The following is a 21,052-nucleotide window of genomic DNA, read 5'->3' on the forward strand; positions in this document are numbered from 1 at the left end:
GGAGAATGATACCTTTGTGGGGATATGTTTCTTTTATATTGTTTTTACTGTACCAGTAATCCTGTTGCCAACCCCTCTTCCACAGAAGGCAGAGCTAGCACTGGTTCGCTGAGATCTATTTCATTTCAGAATACATACATTACCCTCATGAACATTCACGTTTGCGTGTGAGGGGTAATGTAGATATCCTGAAATAAAATAAACCTCAGTGCACAAATGGTATTTCTGACATCAGGGTGAGCTTGTCACAACCCAGGCTATGTCCCTGACTTAGACCCTAGTGGTAAAACTAAACTGGTATAGAGCTGGTTTAGTGTACACCAGCACAGATTTCCTAATATAATCAGGCCCTACCTCTTGTCCTCTCATCCCCCCCCCCACTCTTTAATTTGGCTCTCTTGAGTTTTGATGACTGAATCACTTCCCCCTTTGTTTCTCTGATTCCTTTCCTAATCTTCTGCTCCTGAAAGATGCTTAGTTCCTGAATCCCTGTACAAATACACTTTCCTTTCTAAGCTTCTCAACAGCCAAACAAGGTTTTATTTGTTTATTTAATTTGACATGCCGAGAGAGAAATGATCCCATTTCCTATGGATTATCGAAGTAACAAATAGCTTTACAAGAGGGTAAACAAAGTAAAACTCATGTTGAAACTCCTTTGAACCAGGGGCTTCCCACCGATGTCGCTCCTCAACGTTAGTCTTTCCCCTCTCCTCCCCACTACACACAGGATGAACTTCTCGTCCCTTTGGCGCATGGCTGCTTCCCTCAATCCAGTCCTTTGCTGGGGCTGAGACAGTCATCACCTCCTCATCCTTGCTTTCACCCACCATCAATCTCCCATGACATGGTCAGACAGCTTAGAGCTCACTCTGTGAATGAGCATTTTCTCTATCTTGTCTTCGGCTCCATAGCTCAATTTCCTCCATCAATTTTCCAGTTTCCAGTGCAAACAGTCAGAGCTAGAAAAACCTGCAGGTGAGCGCAGGAGCTTCCATGGAGGCAGGGATGCCACATGGATTTTTGTTGGGAGTTTTGCCTAACTCAGGCAGCAGGCATGGACACTTGGTAGCATAACTCTGCATGCACACCACCTGCAGTGTACATTTCTGGAGGAAAAATAAACAAAACTACAGCAAACAGGCCTGAATCTGAGCTAAAATTCAGAAGGGCTTGGAACCAGGGTGCTGATGGGCTCTCCCCGGGATGCCAGATACCAGAAGTGTGCTGCTCACACTTTGTTGGGGTGCTTAGGTTTGGTGGCTGGGGCTTAGCCAGCTCCCCCCCGCCCCCAACATGCCTTTCTGTTTATTACTCCTGCAGTAATTGGGAGGCATGTGTGGATGAATTAAACATAGCAGGACAGATGAGAAAACTCTCCCTCTTAGCTGGCTGAATGAGCAAATTTAACTGAGCCTGTTACCCACTGAGTATCATGCCGACATGCCAGGGTCCGGTTTCCTTTGAGCTCGCCCTTTCATGCGAAGTCCCTCCGTGCCCCCTGCCTTGCTCCGCACAATATCAAACAGCTGGAGGTTTTGTGGCCCCAACGAGGAGCCTTTGCATTTGACGGCAGCAGCAGTGGGAATTTCGCCTGGGATCAGAAATGGATGGGGCCGATCTGGGCAAGCTGGTAGTTGAGGATCAGGGGCTCTGGCATGTCCTGAGGGGAACAGGTCCTCCCCACAGCCACAGGCTGTGCCTGGTCAGTGTCCATGGAAAACTCTTCCTTATGGCTGAGGGAGCGGGGCTAAAGAAGGGGGGATTTGGCTTTCACACTACTCCTAGCTTCAGGCAGGCCAGTGGCACCTGGAAGTCAGCTGTGGTGGGTAGTTTGAAATAAATGAGCGCCAGCCTCGAGCCACCGTCCCCAGTACAGTATTAAGGCAACTGCCTTTGGCAGGACAGCCACTGGCTTGTCTGGGGATGCCAAGGGGACGTGGCTGCATCAAGCATGCTGCTTTGTCTCAAGGCATTTCTTCCAGCATTAACAATGGGGGCAGGTGGGAAGAGAAGTGCCCTGTGTTTCCCCTACCCCCAGGGATAAACAGGGAATGTAATCCCGCAGGGCTACAGCCTTATTTTTTTTCTCCCCTAGTGTTAAACAAGCCCCAAGGCACTTCTTTGTACAAGGTAGCTCCAATTCTGCTCCCTCACCACTTTCTTCCCACCTCTGTAAGCCCCAAACTAGCCAGGGCTAATTCAATTCCTGCTGTAATTTAGGACAGTTTACGACTGCTCTAAATTAGGAAACCACTGTGCTTCAGACAGGGCAGGTGCTAGAGGTCTTAGCACTTCTAAAAATTAGGCCACTTAGTGAGGTGTCTACATATGGATTTAGCACCTGAGGACTGCGTTACCGAGCAGCGTAAGGAAAAGCTTGTAATCTGGGAAGCAGTTATTTAAAAACTAATGGGACAGCAAAGTTAACATTGTGGAGGAAGGAAGTTTGTGTTCAACCTGATAAGCCTACCCATTCAAATGCAAGTTGAAGAGCCATCACTACCTATTCCCCTGGAACTCAAGAAACCTGTGGAAAAAACAGTTTTGACAGTTTCAGTATCCTTGTCATAAACCAAGGAAATAAGAAACCCAACTCCAAATATAAAAAACCCCAATCCTTCAAATTATCCGTATGTGTGAGAAATGGGTAATCCAGGAACACAGGCCCCTCCTACATTGCCCCTAAGCAGCAATAACTCTGGAAACTAGGGATGACATGAGGATAAACTTTAACTCTTTCACCTTCTCTGACTGAAGGACTTCAGATTTAGAAACTACAGATCATATTTACAAGCTATACTCTGCATGGCATAGATCTGAGAAACCTATCCCAATCTTTCAGTGACAGCAGGTTTGTTCCAAAGAAACAAAGCCCTTTATTGAAAGGCTTTGAAAGATGGAGTATATCCTACACCCCTGGGTAAATTCATGTTTTGGGGCATATATTCATCCTTTGATGTGGGAGGAAGCAGTGAGCAGGAGCTGGTTTGGTTTAATCCCAGAGGGTGGTGTCATTTCTTTTAGTGAAAATTTGCCCCAGAGATGCTTTCCCTGATAGCAAGAACCTGCCAGGAGGGATGGCTGGAGGAAAAGATCTTTGCCTTCTTGTCTTGGTTTTCTCCATGTCACCCCCAGAGAAGCTGCATACCTCATGGTTTAGGAAAAGGAGTCAGTCACCTTCTTTGCAACAAGCTAAAGTCACACATAGACTGTTCAACCTCCATGGAAAGGGACGGTCCCCATTTAGGAAAAAATTAGCCCCTGTGCTTGGGGGGAAACAGCAATTTGAAAGAACTATTTGGACGCATCCTATTTAACCTGGATGCATGCGAAGTTCTGCCTTTTACATGGTCATTTCTCCTCCTTCTCTCCTTCCCTGCCTTCACTTTTGCTTCAGGTGTCTTGATGTCCTGATCCACATGGCTGAACTTTAGCTACACAACTGGGGAAGCTGAGGCATGTGATGACAGGACTTGCCTAATCCCACCCAGCAGCTCACATATGAGAAGGACTTGGGGGCACTGGTGGATAAGAGATCGGATATGAGCTGGCAGTGCGCACTTGCAGCCCTGAAGGCCAACTGTATCCTGGGCTGCATCAAAAGGAGCGTGACCAGCAGGTTGAGGGAGGTGATCCTGCCCCTCTGCTCTCGTGAGACCCCACCTGCAGTACTGTGTTCAGCGCTGGAGTCCTCAGCACAGGAAAGACATGGGCCTGTTGGAGTCCAGAGAAGGGCCACAGACATGATCAGAGGGATGGAGCACCTCTCCTGTGGAACAGCTGAGAGAGCTTGGGTTGTTCAGCCTGGAGAAGAGAAGGCTCCAGGGAGACCTTATTGTGGCCTTTCAGTTCTTTAAAGGGGCCTATAGGAAAGATGGGGAGAGACATTTTAGCAACAGGATGAGGGTTGATGGTTTTAAACTAAAAGAGGGCAGATGCAGACTGGATGTGAGGAAAAGATTCTTTACAGTGAGGGTGGTGAAATACTGGCACAGGCTGCCCAGAGAGGTGGTGGGTGCACCACCCCTGGAGACATCCAAGGCCAGGCTGGATGTGGTTCTGGGCAACCTGATCTAGTTGGAGATATCCCTGCTCATTGCATGGGGATTGAACTAGGAGACCTTTGGAGGTCCCTTCCAGCCCAGACTATCCTGACTCTTCACGGTTGCTCCTGCACCCTTCCAGCAGGCGCCTGGCGCTGCAGGGACAAGCATACAGAAAACGTGTCTCTCCGTGGGAAGCCCCACACGTGGCTGGAGCAATTCCTACACAACTTCCTGGGCTTGGTCCTTCCCGGGAAGCAGGGAAGGTCTCCCGGGAGGTCTGCCACAGGGTGATGCTCACCAGCAGCCCATTTCATTGCAAGTGACGGCTGCCGCAGGCCCCACCACTGTCAGTTTCACAGCCAGGATGGCCGCGGGTGCAGGGACACCCGGGGGGCCCGTGGATGCGGCCACCACTTCAGCTATAAGGGCTGGCGGCTGCCACCCGCCGGCGCGGGGCGGGGGGGGCACGTCCCGGTTCCCCGTTCCCCACAGCGGCGGGGCCGCCTCCCTGCGCCCAGGCCAAACTTTCCGTCCCAACTTTGCCGCTTCCGCCCGCCGGGGGAGCATGGCGGGCGGCGGGGAGACGGCCCGGCCGCCTCCCCCGGGGGCGCGCACCCGCCAGATGATGCCGGCCAGTGCTCGGGGGTGCGAACGCGGCGGCCTCGGAACGGCAGTCTGCGGCGGCCGGGCTTTTGGGGAAGGGGTTTTATTTTGCGCGTTCTCCCTCCTCTGGCTCCTCCTCTTCTTCCCTCCTCCTCCGGGGGAGGGGAGGAGGGAGGCTCTGGGGCAGGAGTAGCCGGAGCAGGGAATTGTTTGGGAGTTCAGTCATCCAAAAGCCGTCTCCCGTATGGAGGGTCTGGCTTCCCGCATCCCGGCGCCTCTTCCCTCCTCCTCCTCCTCCTCCCGCCGCGCCTGAGCTCAGCGCGGCCCCCCATCCCCAGCGGCAACCCGCAGAACAAACACAACCACCACCCCAAACCAACGTCCCCCCCTTTCCCCTACCCCGAAACCAGGCTTTCCCCCTCTCTTTTCCTCTCTTTTATTATTTTTCTTTCTGTGTGTGTGTGTGTGCTGAATTCCCCGCAGATCCGGCCTGGAAGTTCCCAGCTCCTGGAGTTAAGCCTCTTTGTTGCTTCCCTTCGGTTGGGGCATCTTTGTGTTTTCCCCCGCCTGCTCCGTTGGAGACCGCGGTGAGTGAACCGAAGGGGGCCCGGGGCTGGGAGGATGGCTGTGGCGAGCGGCGGGGCGCAGGGCTTTCCCCTCTTCTTCAGCCGGCAGCGGCCAATCTTTGTGTCAAGAGTTTGGGAAGTTGGTGTGGGGATGCGGGGGAGTGGGTCTGCGCCGGGAAGCGGGAGACTGACAAGGGAGTAGGGAAGACACGCTGGTCCCCACCAGCATGGGGCTTGTTTTGGCTCAGGCAGGTGAGATGTGGGGGGCTCGGTTGCTTCCCTCCAGCTTTTCCTCCTCGGTCGCCGTTAATGGAGGGCCCAGTGCGTGCACACAGTCCGCGGTTGCCTGAAACTTGCCTGAAAGCTTGGTCCAGGACGTGACCCCATGCTCACTGCCAGCTAGTTGAGGACGGATGGAGCGCAGTGGAGAGAGGAGGGAGAAAAGTTGTTCAAAATAAGCCCCAGATTCATCCTCCGTTGCTCCAGCTCTTGTCAAAAGCTGATGGGAATTTGCAGGCAAGACCTAGCTCTTGAAGATGCAAAGGCATTTTGGTTTGTGCCCTGCTGCTGCGGCAAAGAAAAGCGGGAGTGGATAATCTGCGTGTAGAAATCTTGTCATATTCTTATGCAACTGTAAAGTTTTTAACCCTGCTACGATGAGGAGTGATTTGGGTCAGGGGAAGTAATTTTCTGCTCGGTGGTGGGATGCTGTAGGATTTGTGCACGCATGCCTCACTGCTTGAATTGCAACTTTGGCAGGTCCTCTGCATGGTAACTGTAAATAGAAGATGTATTGTGGGGAAAGCGGGATGCTGAATTTGCAGCAGTGTCTGAATGAGACTTTTAAAGTGTTCTGAAGATACTGATACTTTGAAAAAATAATAGACTTGAACCAATACCCCTGGTTGGCAAAAGGTATTTAATACAAGTGCTGTATCTTTGAGCGCTTTCCCGACTAATTCTGATACCCCAAGTGTTATTTTGCTGGCATTGTCCGATAGGCAGTTCAGGTCTATTAAGGAGGGGGTTTTGTCCTTGTTTTAAAGAAACTCTCTTGACCTCTCTGCAGCATTATGCGAGTGGGATAACAGGAATCCACACACGCACTCTGCACCAGCACGTAATTCCCAGCATGTTTGAAATTGATTGGTTTTCTTGGTGCTCAGTTATCTTACTTTCTACATAGGTACCATGGTGTCCTTTTGACATGTTCACTTGCAATCTGCCATTAAAGTTTCTCTTCTCATGGGCTACAAAACTACTGTGGAAAATATCAGAAGAGTGTGGGTGTTTTGTAAGTTGGATTTTATCTTAGTTTTCTTTTCTTTTGAAACTGACTGTCTCAGTGTGCATACTTTTAGAGGAAGGTTCTTGCGTATTTATGGATCTATACGTACATGCAGACACTTTTATTCAGTGGGCTAGATACTGAGGTTTATGGTTCAGGGAATGGTTTCACCAGAAACACTGGGTTTGCAGTGAAGAGTTGCTCTGTTTATTTAAGTGACCTAAAGAAATGAAGGTGAAATAACTGCCCATGCTAATAGGAGTCATCTTGGGATCTTCTGAAGTAAATAGGACAATTAGGGAGAGCTGTGAGCTCCCTGCTGGGCACATGATATTCTCTGACAAGAAATAAATGGAGTTTTGTTCCATGTACTTTTCTTAACCCACCCCTTCAGATACAATTAGAGGGACTCATCCTGTATGTGCAATGCAGACAAGGTCCCAGAAGGTGTTTGCTGGGGGTTGAGGTCAGACACAGTGCAGTTCTCCCTGCTGATGTAGTTCCCATTGGGGAAAATGAGGCAGGTTCATCGGAAGCGTGCACAAGGGTCCTGTACAGATTTGAAAAGCAAGTTCTGTTTTCCTCCTATCTCATACACACACAAACACCTACAGGATCTTTCTTTGAGAGATATTCCAGAACAAGTAGTTGAAAGAACACATTTCTCTGCTTGGTGCAAAGAAGTGTTACAGGTGAATTCATGTGATAGAGACTGGCATATCTTATGGGTGCTCTGTAACCCTACAGTCTGGAAAATACAGCTTTTCTGTACCTTGTCCTGACATGGTACAAAAGCACAGAGTGAGATGTTCTTAAAGATTGCAAAGTGAAGGCCATTGCTTGGTGTTTGCAGAGGTCTTCCAAGTCCTGTGGGTGTGAGATCCCAGCTTGGAGTTTTGCTCCATTGAAGGACAGGTGGCTGGTCCCCTCACTCCTTGAAATCCAGCTCTGTCCTCAAAACTAACAGCACAGATCCCTCGGAACCTTCAGTACCAAACTGGCGGCCCCTGCAGTGCTTTCAGGGTTCTGGTATAGCTCCTTCCACCTGACCAGGTCTGGCAGAGTTGGCCCTTTGGGAGCCAGCTGGAGCCTTCTGCTGAGCAAGAAGCAGGCAGAAAAGACACTCTTCAGGTGGAGACATGGTTGCACGGGGAGGTGTTTGGGTTGTGTCCTCAGCCAGTGCAGGCCCTTTGTGAGCTTAAATTTCCTCTGCAGCCCTGTGCCTTGGTTTTCCCATGAAGAAAATGGGGCTAAACCCTGTGCAAAGGTAGGCTTTGCACTGGGTTTAGCTCCATTTCCCAGGCAAAGGCAGGCTGTCTCCCAAAACTCCCCCTTGTGAGCCTTATGAAGTGGAGGAGCAGTGGCAGGGAAGAGCCCTTTGGGGACCACATCTGTTGTTTGAGTGCAGGTTGGCCTGCAGGTGGGTTTTCAGATACCTCAGGTTCAGTTAGGCTCAGTTTAGTCGCTCAGCCTGCAAGAGGTTACAACAGCAGCAGCCAATGCAATTCCAGGTTAACAGAAGTTTATTTGGCAGTAAATAAAGGTGGCTTGTTTGTTTTAATGCCTAATGCTGAGCACCTCAGAGGTATGAGGCATGATTCCTTGGGCTTCCTTAATTTGCAGAGGTGGCTTGGTGCTGCTGGCATGTTGCGGACCATCTCTTGGTTTAAACTGTTGCTTCCCTGGCTAAAAACTTTGCAGTGCAAAGTCTCCAGTTAGGATGGGATATCCCGCAGGGAAAAAGCTCTCTTGCAAAATCTTTGGAGACTTCCTGTTTCTGGTTAGACTGAAAACATCCTGAGGGAAAAACCTGCTGCTGTGTATTTTGGTGCTCCTGTGGTCAGTCTCGGTTTAAGAGGTTGTTACATATTCCAGTTCCTAGGCCACAAGAACAATTTAAGGCAAATAATGACTAAATGAATTGCAGGTCTTCAGGTGGAACAGGGGTGAACATCTTCCAGTTTTCTAAATGTGCTCTGGGTAATTGTTCAACAAAAGGTATCACAGGCACCTTTTTTTTGTTTCCTGGTATTCGGTGTAGTTCCTCTTGGCCCCAAATCATACGACATTGTTCCTGGTGCTTCGTTGGCTGAACACAGCGCCTGGAGCCGGTTTTCTGGAGGGAATGCTTGCAGGATGGGAAGCTTTCAAAATTTGCTTCATATGCATATTTGCACATAAGAGATTTTTCAGATACTCTCTACAGGAGCGTGTGCTCCAGCAACACAGCTGTATGAGCATCTGTGGGAAGCTGAGACAGGAGGAGCATGGATGCAGTGGGAGCAAATCAGCTGAAGGGCTCAGAGGGATACTTGTTGCAGGGCGGAAAACCACTCAGTGCTTACACAGTCCCCAAGGTGCCACAGGCAGTGCAGGGTTTTCTACATAAACAGGGAGCAACAGATCCCTGCCCTGAGGATGTTGCATGCTCCTTGTATTAAAATGGCCTCTCTTCTTCCCTGCGAAAGGCCAAATGGGATGGGAGGCTCAGCTGTGCCTGATGGGGTTGTTAGCAGAGCACCTGGCACAGTGCAGACAGGGTGCCTGAGAGGGCTCTCAGGGCTGCTCTTGTGTGTTGTAGGAGCTCTTGAGCATGATGCAGTGCCAATTTATTTTGGCTCTGGTGGGACTGATGGAGGGAACTGTGCTTCAGGGAGCGTGTGGGACGTGCTCAAGCTTCTTTGCCCTCCTCATGGGCAGTGTGCCAGCACAGAGGTGAGAGCCAAACTTTACCCTTGCTTTCTACTCCACTGCTCTGTGGTGGCTGCTGCCCTGTGGCCGAAACCCATCCTTGAGCTCCCCTAAGACGTGAGGATGGTGACTGCACCTTGTGTCCATGCAGTGTGTTGGAGGCTTGCTGGGCAAAGTCCAAACCACACCACAGCATGTTGTCCCTATGAAAACCCACTGTTGCGAGTTCACAGAGGTTTTGGGCTGTGGTGTCTCTGTATAAGTCTGTGAAAGCCAGATGGTGTTTTGGAAACCGGTCATTTTTCATTAACTTCTGTGCCTGGTGCAGGCAGTAAGTCTTTCACCCTGAGCCCTGTGGCAATGCCATTTTGGCTCTCTAAGGTCCACTCTGTCAAAGAGATTAGCCAGCAGGTTGTACTCTTATGCAGAGACAGTCCTAAGGCCCTGCCAAATGCAAGGATGTGTTCACTGCAGTGTCAGCGAGTCTGAACAAGCTTGTGTGTCTAAAGATTGTGCATCAGGACCTTCTGCTGTCCTTTAAATCATTAGAGTGAAGAGGAAAAGGGTGTAAAGAACCCTGTCAGAATTGTGTTGTCAGCTTTCAAACACTGAAATAATGTTGCTTTTTATTTTTCTTTAACTAACAGAAGGACAGGGTTAGCAGAGCCCTGCGAATCAGTGTGTTGAGCTTAGTGTGGTTAGTAAAGCTTGTGGTGATATTTGAGAAATAAACCTCAAATGTGCATATGCTGACCTAGAATATAGCATTTATATGCAAAACGTGGCTTCCTCCAATAATGTCATTTTAACTTATTCTGGTACTTTTAGGTAGAGCTATTACCTCGCTTAGTGATGCCAGTGCTTTGGGGCAGAAGCCTGGGAAGTGAAGAGAACTGGGTTTGGTGCTCTAGATTGCAGATTTCGCCCCAAGTTGGGGCAGGTTGTTCTTTGAATCCGCTCTCCACTTGCAAAACCTGTAAGTGGCACTTCCCTGCCTCCTTGTGGTGTTGAGGGTAGGTGTGATGGAGATCAGGAGAGACCATAGGTTTGCTGGCCCTTGAAAAACCTCTTGGATAAAGGCCACAGTGGGTTTCAGCAGGGCATTGGCAGCCCACTGGGAGGCTCTGCAGTTGCCTCTGGGGACATCTACCCCTGCTTGCTGGGTGGATGTGGGCTCTGTAAGGGCTGTGTGATGCTTTGGTTTGGAGGGTAGGCTGGGTGTGAGGCTGTAGAGAAGCCCCTCTCTGAGAGTGACCCTTGGGGAGTCTCCTGTAGGTAGCAGCACTGCAGCTGCACTGAATTTATGGCTCCAGCCAGTGGAGGTACAGAGAGGCCATTGTAATCCTCTGTACTGTACAGTGTACATCTCAACAGGCAAAGTGGCTCCTGGCTTGCTTTCCCCCCCTCCTCTCCATCCCTTCACGTCTACTTTATGAAGTTCCTCCCCTTAAATTGCAAATTTGGCCTTATCTTCAAAGAAGCCCTTTGGTGCCAAGCTTTTAAAGGTAGGGAGGAGGCGAGAGCAAAAACATCAAATCCATTAACAGCCCAGTTGCCAGAGAAAATGTTTTTTAGAACATAATCTGAAACGTTAGTGTTTGAGATCCAAAGCTGAGATTGAATACAAGTACGGACCTTGTCCCCAGAGAGTAACAGTGCTGGGAATACACTGGCAGAGACCATGGAGCAAGGATTCTTGTGCATGCACACACACAAATAGACAATTATTTGGAAGGCAGTAGTGCTCTGGATGGTGCATAATAATTTACTTCATCTAGTGCCTTCTGTCCCACATTGCTCCTTGAGCTGTAGCTGACGTGGAGAGCATCCTCGTTGCTCTGCTGGATTGCAGTCCCATATGGGGCAGGAAGGTAGTGCTTGCTTGCATGTTACGTGGCTGTGGGTGGTAAAAAGGGCTAGCTGGCCCTGCTTCTTTAGAGCCTGCCCCTGTCCGTGAGAGATTCCTTTGGGCCCCCTGAATGGTGATGGGAATGTGATTTTTATTTCCCCCCCAAGGAGAAAGCTGCTTGTTTAACAAACCCAAGCAGTGTCAGATTGAAGGGGTGGGTTTTAGACCTGGCGTCAAGTGATGCTTTCAGAAACATGCTGGGTGGGATTTTTCACAAACACCTGGAGCAACTTTAATGATGTGGTGGAAAGTCAATGAGACTTGTGCATTGAGAGACCAGGCAGCTCTCCCCTTGCTTTTAAGTACAAGGTTGTGCTTGGTGGGTTTGTGGGACTCTCACTAGTGTAACAGCTGCCCAAATTAGTCTCAAGTGGAGGGGGACTCTTTATCTCAACAGTGGCTCTCAGGTACATCTTGCCTTGCAAGTAGTTGAAGTGCAGCTTCTAAGACAGAGCCATCTGGGCAGATGGAGAACAAGATGGTCCAATTATCCAGCTGTAATGAGGTCTGAATCCAGTGAGGAGCACTCCATCATTGGCTCCTCTTACGCCTTACATCATGGCCAGTCAGACCACAGCAGAGCTGTGGGACCCTGGCAGGAGGAGGGCTTGACATCCACTAGCTTTTGAGTCCCTATGGGGACTTCCCTACCCCTTAGCTGGCCAAGCAGGGTATCTGGCTTGTAGCTGTCAGCCACCTTGGGAGCTGGAGTCTTGTAGGGTGAGACAGGGCTATGAGAATCTGGAGTGTGGAGGTCTCTCCAGAGAAGCATGTCAGCTGCTCTGGATGTGTCAGTCATCACTGTTCCATCATGCTGATGTTGCTCTTGGGGTGTCTGGGGCTGGCCTGAAGAGAAAATGTCTTTGCTTCCCAGCAGGAGAGGAACAGAGCTCCTGGTTGCATGCCAACTTGCGCCTGAACACTTTTGTAATGCTGTAGAGAAAGAGTCCAAGGTAGCACAAGAGCTAGTTGCTTTAGGGAACCTTGCTGCTCTGGGTGCCTGAGCTGCTGTGAATGCTGCAAGAGTAGTTTAGCACATTGACACCCCAGCCCCAGGTTCTGCTCAGCCAGCAGAGAAGGAGAAGGTCTTGGGATCAAGGTCAACTATGCTTGGTGGCCACACAGGCCATTGGCTCAATGATGGATCCTGAGAAAGGGAGGTTAATACCAAAGTATGGAGGTGAAGCTGCTGTAGCCTGGTCATGTGTTTGCTGACCCTACTCCCCTCTTAGAGGGGAGGTAAGTAGCTAGCTTGAGGAAGCTACTTTAGGGAAGAGCAGTGTGGTGTACATGGCTACAGCAAGACAAGCCAGCCTGTGCCTGATAGGACAGGCACTGGTCTGTGAGAAGTACTTGCCTGGTAGGCAGTACAAGCTGTGGGATCCTGCTTATTGCATCATGAAGCTTGTTGTCTTTTGGGGTAGCAGGGTCAACTATTTACATCACACAGCAAGTTAGGAACATGCTTGCTAAGTGTACGGTTGTCCAGTGTTCCTCATGATTGCCTGGACTGTAGATTTGGGCTGGAGGGAAAAGGAGCACAAAGAGAATAACATCCAGAGCAAATTGGCAAACCATGTTTATCCTTGATGCCTGACCTGCACTCTACCCTATAATCTGTTTCCCTTGGGATAGCTTCGGACATCCCTAGCCTCTGAGCCACTTCAAAGGCCACCTTTAAAAAAATCCCCCAAACTAGTGACCAAGCAAACAAGCAAAAATTTCAGCAGCCACAAAAATGTGGGCATAACCCAGATTTTGCACAGCTCCAGCATTGAAGATAAGTGGAGGTTTCTTGGCTCTCTGGATGAAGGCTGAAAAAACGCCTGTCATGCCATCTTCCCCCCATCATCTTGTTCCAAAACCTAAATTATTATTTGTATTACAGACGTGTCTACAAATGTTAACCAAGGCTGGGACCTGGCTGTGTTAGACACCATACAAACTTGTAATGGGGGATGGCTCCTACAGCCCCAAAGGACACCCAGAAGTCTGAGCATGATTAAGGGCTCATGTGCCTTGCAGAGACTCAGCAGGTCAGGACTGGAGCTTAGAACAGACCCTGTATTGTTTGACACCCCATCCCATGCTCCATCCTCCTCCTCACCCTGCTCTTCAGAAGAGGACGTCAAAACTAGATGTTGCTATGGCTTGACTGAGAGTTGTGTGCCTCAAGGCTGAGAGTTGTCTATAGCAGAGTCTTGTCTTCCATAGCTCTCAGCTCACATCAGTCAATAACAGGTGATGTGACTTCATGTGCTCCAGTAAGTGGTTGCCCAAATGGGGCAGTTGGCACTGAAGATGTTGGTGACATTGTGCCACAGTGGCATGCCTTGTGCTGGGGCAGGCAGCCAGCCTTGCAGAGCTGAAGCTCCTGCCTGTCCTCAGAAGGCAAATAAGCAGGAGGTCTGTGGGGCACCAGGGAGAGGCAGGTGGAAAGCAAGAGCCCATGGCTGAAGGGGAAGGAAAGGAGCCAGTTATCACTTTAATTCTCTCCTGTCAGCTAGTTTTCAGTTGCAGCATTGTACTTTGAAAGATAGCTGGGAGAGCAGAGAACCAGGGTAATAAAGGTGTTTTGCTTGCAGCATGCAATCGCAAGTAAAAGGATCTCATTATGTAAATATTGTGTGCCTTCTTTCTTGAGGGGTCTGGGACTCTGCTTCTGTTTTGGAGGCACTGGCTTTCAGTTCACAAGCCAAGGATAAACTTTACCAGATGCTTCTAAGGCCAAGTCCATGGCTTGCACTGTGGCCAGGTGCAAGAGGAGCCGTTGTTCGCATCTCCATGGTCAGTGTACCTTACACTGTAGGGAGGTACAGGAAGAGGGATAATGAGCAGCAGGGTTACAAAGAGCTGCTCTTCGTGATTGCTGCAGGCCATGTTGAGCATGTGGCTGAATAGCCAAATGCTAACCTGACACCAGAAGGCACAGGTAGCCCAGGATGGAGCAGCTGTGTGGACACCCATGGCAGGACATGAGCCAGACCCGGCTTGATGGCGTACCTGAGAACTGTCTCTCAAAGGGAATAGGATTGCTTCAGTGAAACCTGGGCAGGTTCCTTCACCTCTCCTTTCTTCTCTGACATACAGCAGTTTCTGGGGAGCAGGAGGGGATGCATAAGCATCCTCTTCTGGCACCTGTTTTTTTGCAAAAAGCTGTGGACAGACTCTCCTGGGGGGCTGCTTGTGGCCATGCCCTGATGCTGTCTGAATAACAGCCTGAACTGCAGTTGGATACTTTTTGCTTAGAGGAATGCTTTGAAGCATATTGTTTTTAATGGCACTGTGTTGCCGGGGGCTCTTTGTGGCTGGATTGAAGAGATGACTTTTTGCTTTGCTCTGCAGGGAGAAGAGCCTATCTGAAGCATGACTCCTTCATTTTGCAAGTGGGTTTGATCTGCCCTCTGCAAGCTAAATAATTTAATTACAGAAGACATCTTAGATGAGGTGTTTGGGCCCTTACAGTTCATCCCTGGCTCAGTCAGTGCCTTGGGAGTGGGAGAGCGGTGGGAGATGCCAGACAGCTGCAGAGTTACAGCGTTTTCTTCTCTCTTGGTCCCAGGTCATTCCTTGTACATGAAACACACTGAAAGGAAGCACCAACATAGCTGTTACCTCCATTTCTGTCCAACTGAATTAGGCAGGGTGTGGAATGGAGGAGGTGTCAAAAATGGGTTTGTACCACCCATCCCTCCTCGTGCTTAGTGAAAACAATCTCTTCCTTTCTGCTGGCACACATATGTACTTCTCAGTTTTACCAGGGAGACTCTTTTATTTTCTCAGACCCCACAGTGAGGAGGGAAGGGGATTACAGCTGAGGCTGCCAGCATGCCCCTGTTCCCTGCAGTGTGCTGCCTCCCAAAGGATGCAGGGGCTGCTGCCAGGCCCTCGCACCCCCCTTCCTCCCTATTTTCTGTCTTTAAGTTCCCCTCCTCTGCCTGAGGTCCCTGTGCTGCCAACAGTTGCCGGGGCTGAGACAGGCTTGTTGGGCCATATCCTGGATGCCCCTGCCCTTACTTGTTTTGGGGAAGGCTGATAAGGAACAACTAGAGGTGCATCCCCAGGCACTGGAGAGGTGCTCCTAGCCCTCGCTGACCCCCCGCGGCAAGTGCAGGGCGCTGGCGTGTTGGAGCGGGTTCAGGGAGCCCTTGCCCGGGCAGGGTGGCTGCCTGCAGTTGCAGGCAGGGCTGCTGACTCCCCAGAGGTTATTCTGGAGAAGCACCATCCTTGAAAGGAGATCCGTGTCTCTCCTGTGTTTCATTCCCCCTGGCTGGTGGATTGAGGCTTGAGGGTTCAAAGGCAATATTTCCAAATCTCCATCAACGTTTCTGATCTCACAGTGTTTTGCAAACTGGAAGGGTTTTGTGTCATCCTGTCTCCTTACAGGCAGCCAGAGAAGCAGCTCAGTGAGGCCGGCAGACATGGCATGCTCTGAGGTGCCAGCATCTGCAAGGGGCATGTAGGCACCAGGCCAGAAAGCCTCCGTGAGCTCTTAATGAGCCACAGATCAACAGCTTAGCCTGGGAGCCTCCTGCCTTGAGCTTCTAGACCTTTCTGACAAAGAAATATATGAGTAAAAGCTGGTGGTAGATAAGGGTTAGGAAGGAAGACCCTAAAATAAAGATCCTTAGAAAGGCACATCTGGGGTGAACCTCAAGAGATCGCCTTGGCAAGAGGCTCCTCGTGTGTTTTTTCTGAAGGTCTGCTCAACTAGTTGGGGGCTGCAAAAACATACTCATTCTCCATGTAGTGCTTTTGTACTTGGTAGGTAAGACCAGTGGAGGTTTATTTGTGGCTTTTACAGAAGGGGCTCTCCAGAGGCTTTGCTGAGGGACATAGCCCTGGAGGCTGCGATGGATGTGTTCCCCTCTTGCACAGGGAAGGACGCTCCTGACAGATGTTTGTTGTCGGCAAAGCAGAGGAGCAGACAAACTTCAGCTGGCAAGAAATGCAAAGGGAAATTATCCTTGTTTCCCTGTTTGGCTTGCAGAGGGAATTCTGGAAGCTGCTTTTTGTCCCACTGTTACAGTTTATGTTTATATAGCTTATCTCTTTCATGAGGGACTGTTAAATCCTGCGGCGTGTTGTGGATGTTGCTATATGAGAACAGCTTGCTTTACCCATCCCAGGGCAGAGTGTGCCAGCTGCACAACTGGATTTAAAATCATGGAGCAGCATTTCCTCAAAACTGAGAAGTACTTTCATCCTAAAAGAGTTTATGGTATTTTCCAAATTAAGGAATGGTCAATGATTTCTCTATTGGTAATTCTGAGATTGTATTTCCCTTACACAGCTGCGTTTTCCCAGTTGCTGCAGGGAAGGGGAAGTCCTTATTCTTCTCCAACTTCCAATATTGCATTTGTGGTCTGTAGCAAGTGATGGTATTTAACATAATTTGGAGGGTAGGTACTGACTGAGCTGGGCTGCAGATGACTTTGCACTGAATAGTGAAAGTTTTTCTAGGGATATTTAGTGCTACAGGACAGTCGCAGACTTCCCTTCTCAAAGAAAGCGTTGACAGTCTCTGTAAGCAATTAGAGATAAATGTCCCTGAGGCAGGCAATGTCTTTTTATTGTGGTTTTGTAGAGTACCTAATACTGAGGTCTTAAAGGAGTCTCTGGAAAATAAGAGAATTGAATACTCCTTCTGTTCCTTTACTGGAGAGTAACGTGAGCATCTTTGGAAGATTCAAAGAGTTTTAAGTGTTGTTTTTATCCTGGTAGGCAAGTGAGCAAAGGGCAGAGGTTTGCTGTGTTCTCCCAGAGTACTGCTGGGTGAGGCTTTGGAGAGGGTGATCTGATCTTTTCTGTGAAACACCATCCAACACCTCTCCAGCAAAGGTGATTTTTGCATTAAAAAGGCCTTCTGAAATGTTAAAGCAATTCACAGCACAAAAACATCAGCCCTTTGCAACAGAGGAAGAAGTAGACTTCTTGGTTTAGTCTATTGCTGGGGCTTTTCAGAATTTCTTGGGCTGAACAGTATGCATCAGTAGATGGAGAGAAGATTCACTTCTGTTCTGCTTCTCCTGTTGTCACGCTCTGAGGCCCAGGGGCTGATGCCCCTGTTTTTTCCTGGCTTTACTGCTTACAGCTTTCTCCAAAAATGACTGAATGTATAAAACGAGGATTGGGTTTGGGGGTTGGGGTTTTCTTTTCTTTCCCTTCCCATATTCTATTACAGACACTGACCACAGTTATGTATTTGTTTTTCTCCCTTGCTTCCAAACGCAGTCATATAACAATAGACTGAAAAAAAAGTACTGGAAGCGATTTGGTCATGAATTTGTTTCCTTTTTTGGGCTGCAAGGAGTGGGTTAGCATTTGGGTGAGGGGGCTGGGAACTCTAAGCCGTCTCTTCCAAGGCTGAAGGGTGTTTTGATGGACATCATTCTGGTAAAATGGGAAGTAGTAGAGAAAGGCAGCCTTCTGGGGCAAGCACTTCCATTGCTCCATGTGCGGAGCCTCATGCTTGGGGCCCTTTTTCTCAGCTGGCCCTAAGATGTTACTTGCTATTTAGGTAATAGTAGTCTTGTGCAGACACTGCTAAACAGGCTTTGTCTGTCACTGGCAGGCAGGAACAGGCTACAAGAGAAATGCTGCCTCTCGTATCAGGCTTCTTCAGAAGTGGGTGACTGGTTTCCTTAACAGATTGCTAATAGAAGGTGGTGGGTGGTGTTGTCTTATTTATTTTATGTAGGATGTCTTGACAGATAGTGATTTTGAATGTTGTCCACAGCTGTAGAAACTGCTTTTCTACACTAAGTTGACTAGGATGGAGACATGGGAGCTGATGAGACACAAGGGATGGTCTGCAAAAGAGGAAAACCAGTCAGAGTACTGGTTGGCTGTGTCATCCCTCTCCTGAGGAGCAGAAAAAGAAGCATTCTGCAGATAGGGGTGGGAGATATGTTTTCAGTATCTGGATCTTTGGGTCTGGGGAGGTGCTGTCACCATGTACCAGGAAAATTAAACGTCATCAGGTGGTACCAAAATGAGTGTGTGATTGCTGCACTGATCAGGAGGGTAGTTGTTAAATTCTCAAACAGCACAGACAGTGGAATCTTGACGTTTTCTTGATGTTTCAATGGATTTGGTCCTTATGGGACAGAAGCCAAAGCAAGTGGAACTTAGGCATACTAGAGAGAGAATACCATTTGATAAAGGCTAGACCAGTAGGTTCTCAAATTGCTGATTTCCTTACAGTCTTTATCTCTATGGCTTTGCCAAAAAAATTTCAACCAGATGTGTTTAAAAATATAACAGTAATGAGATACTTTAAAATGGAGTTAATCTCTCCCTCTCTTTGACATGCTGCATTTTGATTCCTTGGGGAATCAAAGTGGTGTAGTCCTGCAGCCGGGGTCATACCCTGGGGAGCCAAACCCTGGAGGGAAGCATTGCCTTGTGGCAGGTCACAGGGATGCTGGAGGGGTGACCCCTTGGCCATCCTCCAGGGCAGCAGATTCAGCCTGCCCAGCTCTTTAGGGCTCCCCAGGTCTCCTCAGTTCCCAGAGCCCCTCAGCCACTTGTCCTCAGGGCATCAAGACCCAATTTTGTGTGTGTGCTGCTGGGAGGCCTTGAACTGTCTCTGACACCCCCAATGGGGAAATGCTGGAATGAGGAGGAGGGGAAACCAAGGGCTTTTGTACTGAGGGAACAAAAAACATCCTCTTCTTGTGCCTCAGTTCAGCTATTGCAGACTCTCCAAATTGGGCTGGTTTTTTGTTTTGCTTTTAAATGCTTCTTTAGCCAATGTGATTTTTATGTTTTGGCTGGAGGGTGTCTCTTTGGGAGACAGACCCAGTCTGGGACTCTTCATTTGGCCCATCCAGCTTATCCACAGAACTGTCACAAGCCATCTCCTCTGGGCTCATTTTCTCTAGGATTTGCAGTGGTCTTTGTGTTTGGTATTGAAGGCGGAAAGGCCAGTGAGGGCAGCTGTGCTGTGTCCTCCAGTCCCCTGCCAACAGGGGCTCAGTGTGGGCTGGGGGATGCTGGGAGGCTACAGCTGTGAGAATGCTGAGAAATGTATGTGGGGATTGGCAGAAAACTGTTTTGAGGAAGAAGATGCCTCTCCTGATGATGGGGTAGCACGTGGTGGACTGGAAGGGTAAAACAAGTTAGGCTTGCTCCTAGGCAGAGAGGTTTGTGTGGAGAAGTCTTGTCTCCTCTGGGCCTGCTCGTTTCAGCATCAAGATGTCACAAGAGAAAATTCTCCTTCCCACATTGTTTCATTTTTCCACCAATGGTAGCCAATCAAGATTCATTTTTAATGACTTCCCTTTACTCTCTCTGCTGCTTCTCCCCCTGCCCCACACATGCCTCTTTTTTTATATAATTTTTTTTAATGCGTTTCTTTTTGGCAGGAGTTGAAACGCAGGAAGCATTTGGACCAAGATGAAACCAGTGGAGGAGCATGTTGGGCAGTGCAGTGCTTTGTTCTGAGTTCAGGGGGAGAAGAGGGGGAAGCGAGGGGGGACGGGATGTCATTTTCCAGATGGGGACCCTGCCAAAGATGTTCTTGCTTTGGAAAGCAAAGAGCGATTTTTGAGGTTGTACCAGGTTTAACCCTTTATTGTTCAATTTCTGCTATGCAGGGAAACACCAAAGTCCTGGACCTAAAATGGATCTGTGCTCTGTTACCTGGCCCAGGTGACCTGAATGGTCTCAAGCCAAAGTCTGCTGTTGTGACTAAACAATTAAATTATAAATTTAATAGATTAATGAAAGCCCAGGGTTAGTGTTGGAAACTGTGCCGAGTGGATGAGCAGTCGGTGCTTGTTTATCAGTGAGGGTCCAGCAGTACCGTGGTTGTCGTTGGAAAAACAAAATTAGCTTGTTTCTTTACAGAGGGTCAGGACCACTGTGCTTTTTCCTGCCCTGCCAGAAGTACCTGGTGGGATTTGGAATGCTGCTGAACTCTGCTTCAGCTGTTCCCATCAGGGGGCAGGGAGTAATTTTGCCTCGTGATGCACAGGATGCTTGGTAAACACCTTGTCCTTTGACCAAAGGAGCCGTGAGCTGCTGGGGCTGGGCAATAGCAAGCCCCAGCCCCAGGTAGCTAGTGGTTATGCTGGGGAAGCCCTGGGAGGTCACAGCACTGGTTCCTCCTCTCTGTTTTGAGCCAGTCACTTGTGCAAGACAGCTGTGTTGTTGGAGGGTATGGGGGCTGGAAAACCTTTGTAGGCATGCACTGCTGTATTTGTGACTGCCTTGGGCCATAAATACTGCATGGTGTGTAGGCTGCTGATTTAATTGCTGCAGGTCTGTTGCACAGTAGCAAACTGATAGTGAGGATACAGGAGGTGAGCAGAAAAGGAAAAGTTAAAGCAACTCTCTTCATTAAGACATCTTCCAGGTTGTAAATACTTGGAACACTTGTGTCAGGACTCCAGAGGAGGTGATGTGTCTATTTCCTGACTAAAAGTCCCCAGAGGGTTTTGGTCTGTGGTGCTGGGCTGTTGGTATGAACATCCAGTCTGGATAGGGTTCTCCTGGGAAGACCACCTTCTTGCTTCAGAGTAGAGAGTTTATGCTGTATGCATAAAATGCATACAGTCCCTTTGGTAAACTCAGGCAGAGTCACTATTCAACACAACTAAGCCTGCAAGCCCCTTGTTCATGAGGACCAGCAGTCTCTGGCCCTCCAGTCTCTCACAGTCCCTTTTCTGTAGCCAGGGGGAAAACAGCTTTCTTAACCCCCCTATGAACCTCCTGAATATAACCACAATCTTCAGATCCAAAGAAGGTGTCAATAACTTTGCGCTGGAGACCACAAACTTTCTGTTACCAGCATCTTTGGCTGCAGCATGTGAATTTTTGATGACTTGCACAAAGTGCAGCTGGCTGCAAACATGCCAAGAGGTGGTTATAGCAGCACTGCTGTGGGTGTTGGTGGCCAGTGACTAATAGAGAAGTGATGTGTCCAGTGCTGGCCTTGAAA

General features: G+C 49.1%; 1 protein-coding gene across 2 annotated transcripts in view; it reads left to right on the forward strand.

Annotated features, from left to right (window-relative positions):
- The first annotated feature begins 4,802 nt into the window (after positions 1-4,802).
- Positions 4,803-21,052, forward strand: part of BOC (BOC cell adhesion associated, oncogene regulated) — a 54,701-nt gene continuing 38,451 nt past the window's right edge. For both annotated transcript variants that reach the window (XM_065676694.1, XM_065676695.1), the window contains exon 1: positions 4,803-5,239. The gene's annotated coding sequence lies outside the window, so the exon portion shown is untranslated. The remainder of the gene's footprint in view (positions 5,240-21,052) is intronic.

This window comes from Lathamus discolor, chromosome 4 (genome assembly GCF_037157495.1).
Source record: "Lathamus discolor isolate bLatDis1 chromosome 4, bLatDis1.hap1, whole genome shotgun sequence".
Classification (NCBI taxonomy): Eukaryota; Metazoa; Chordata; class Aves; order Psittaciformes; family Psittacidae; genus Lathamus; species Lathamus discolor.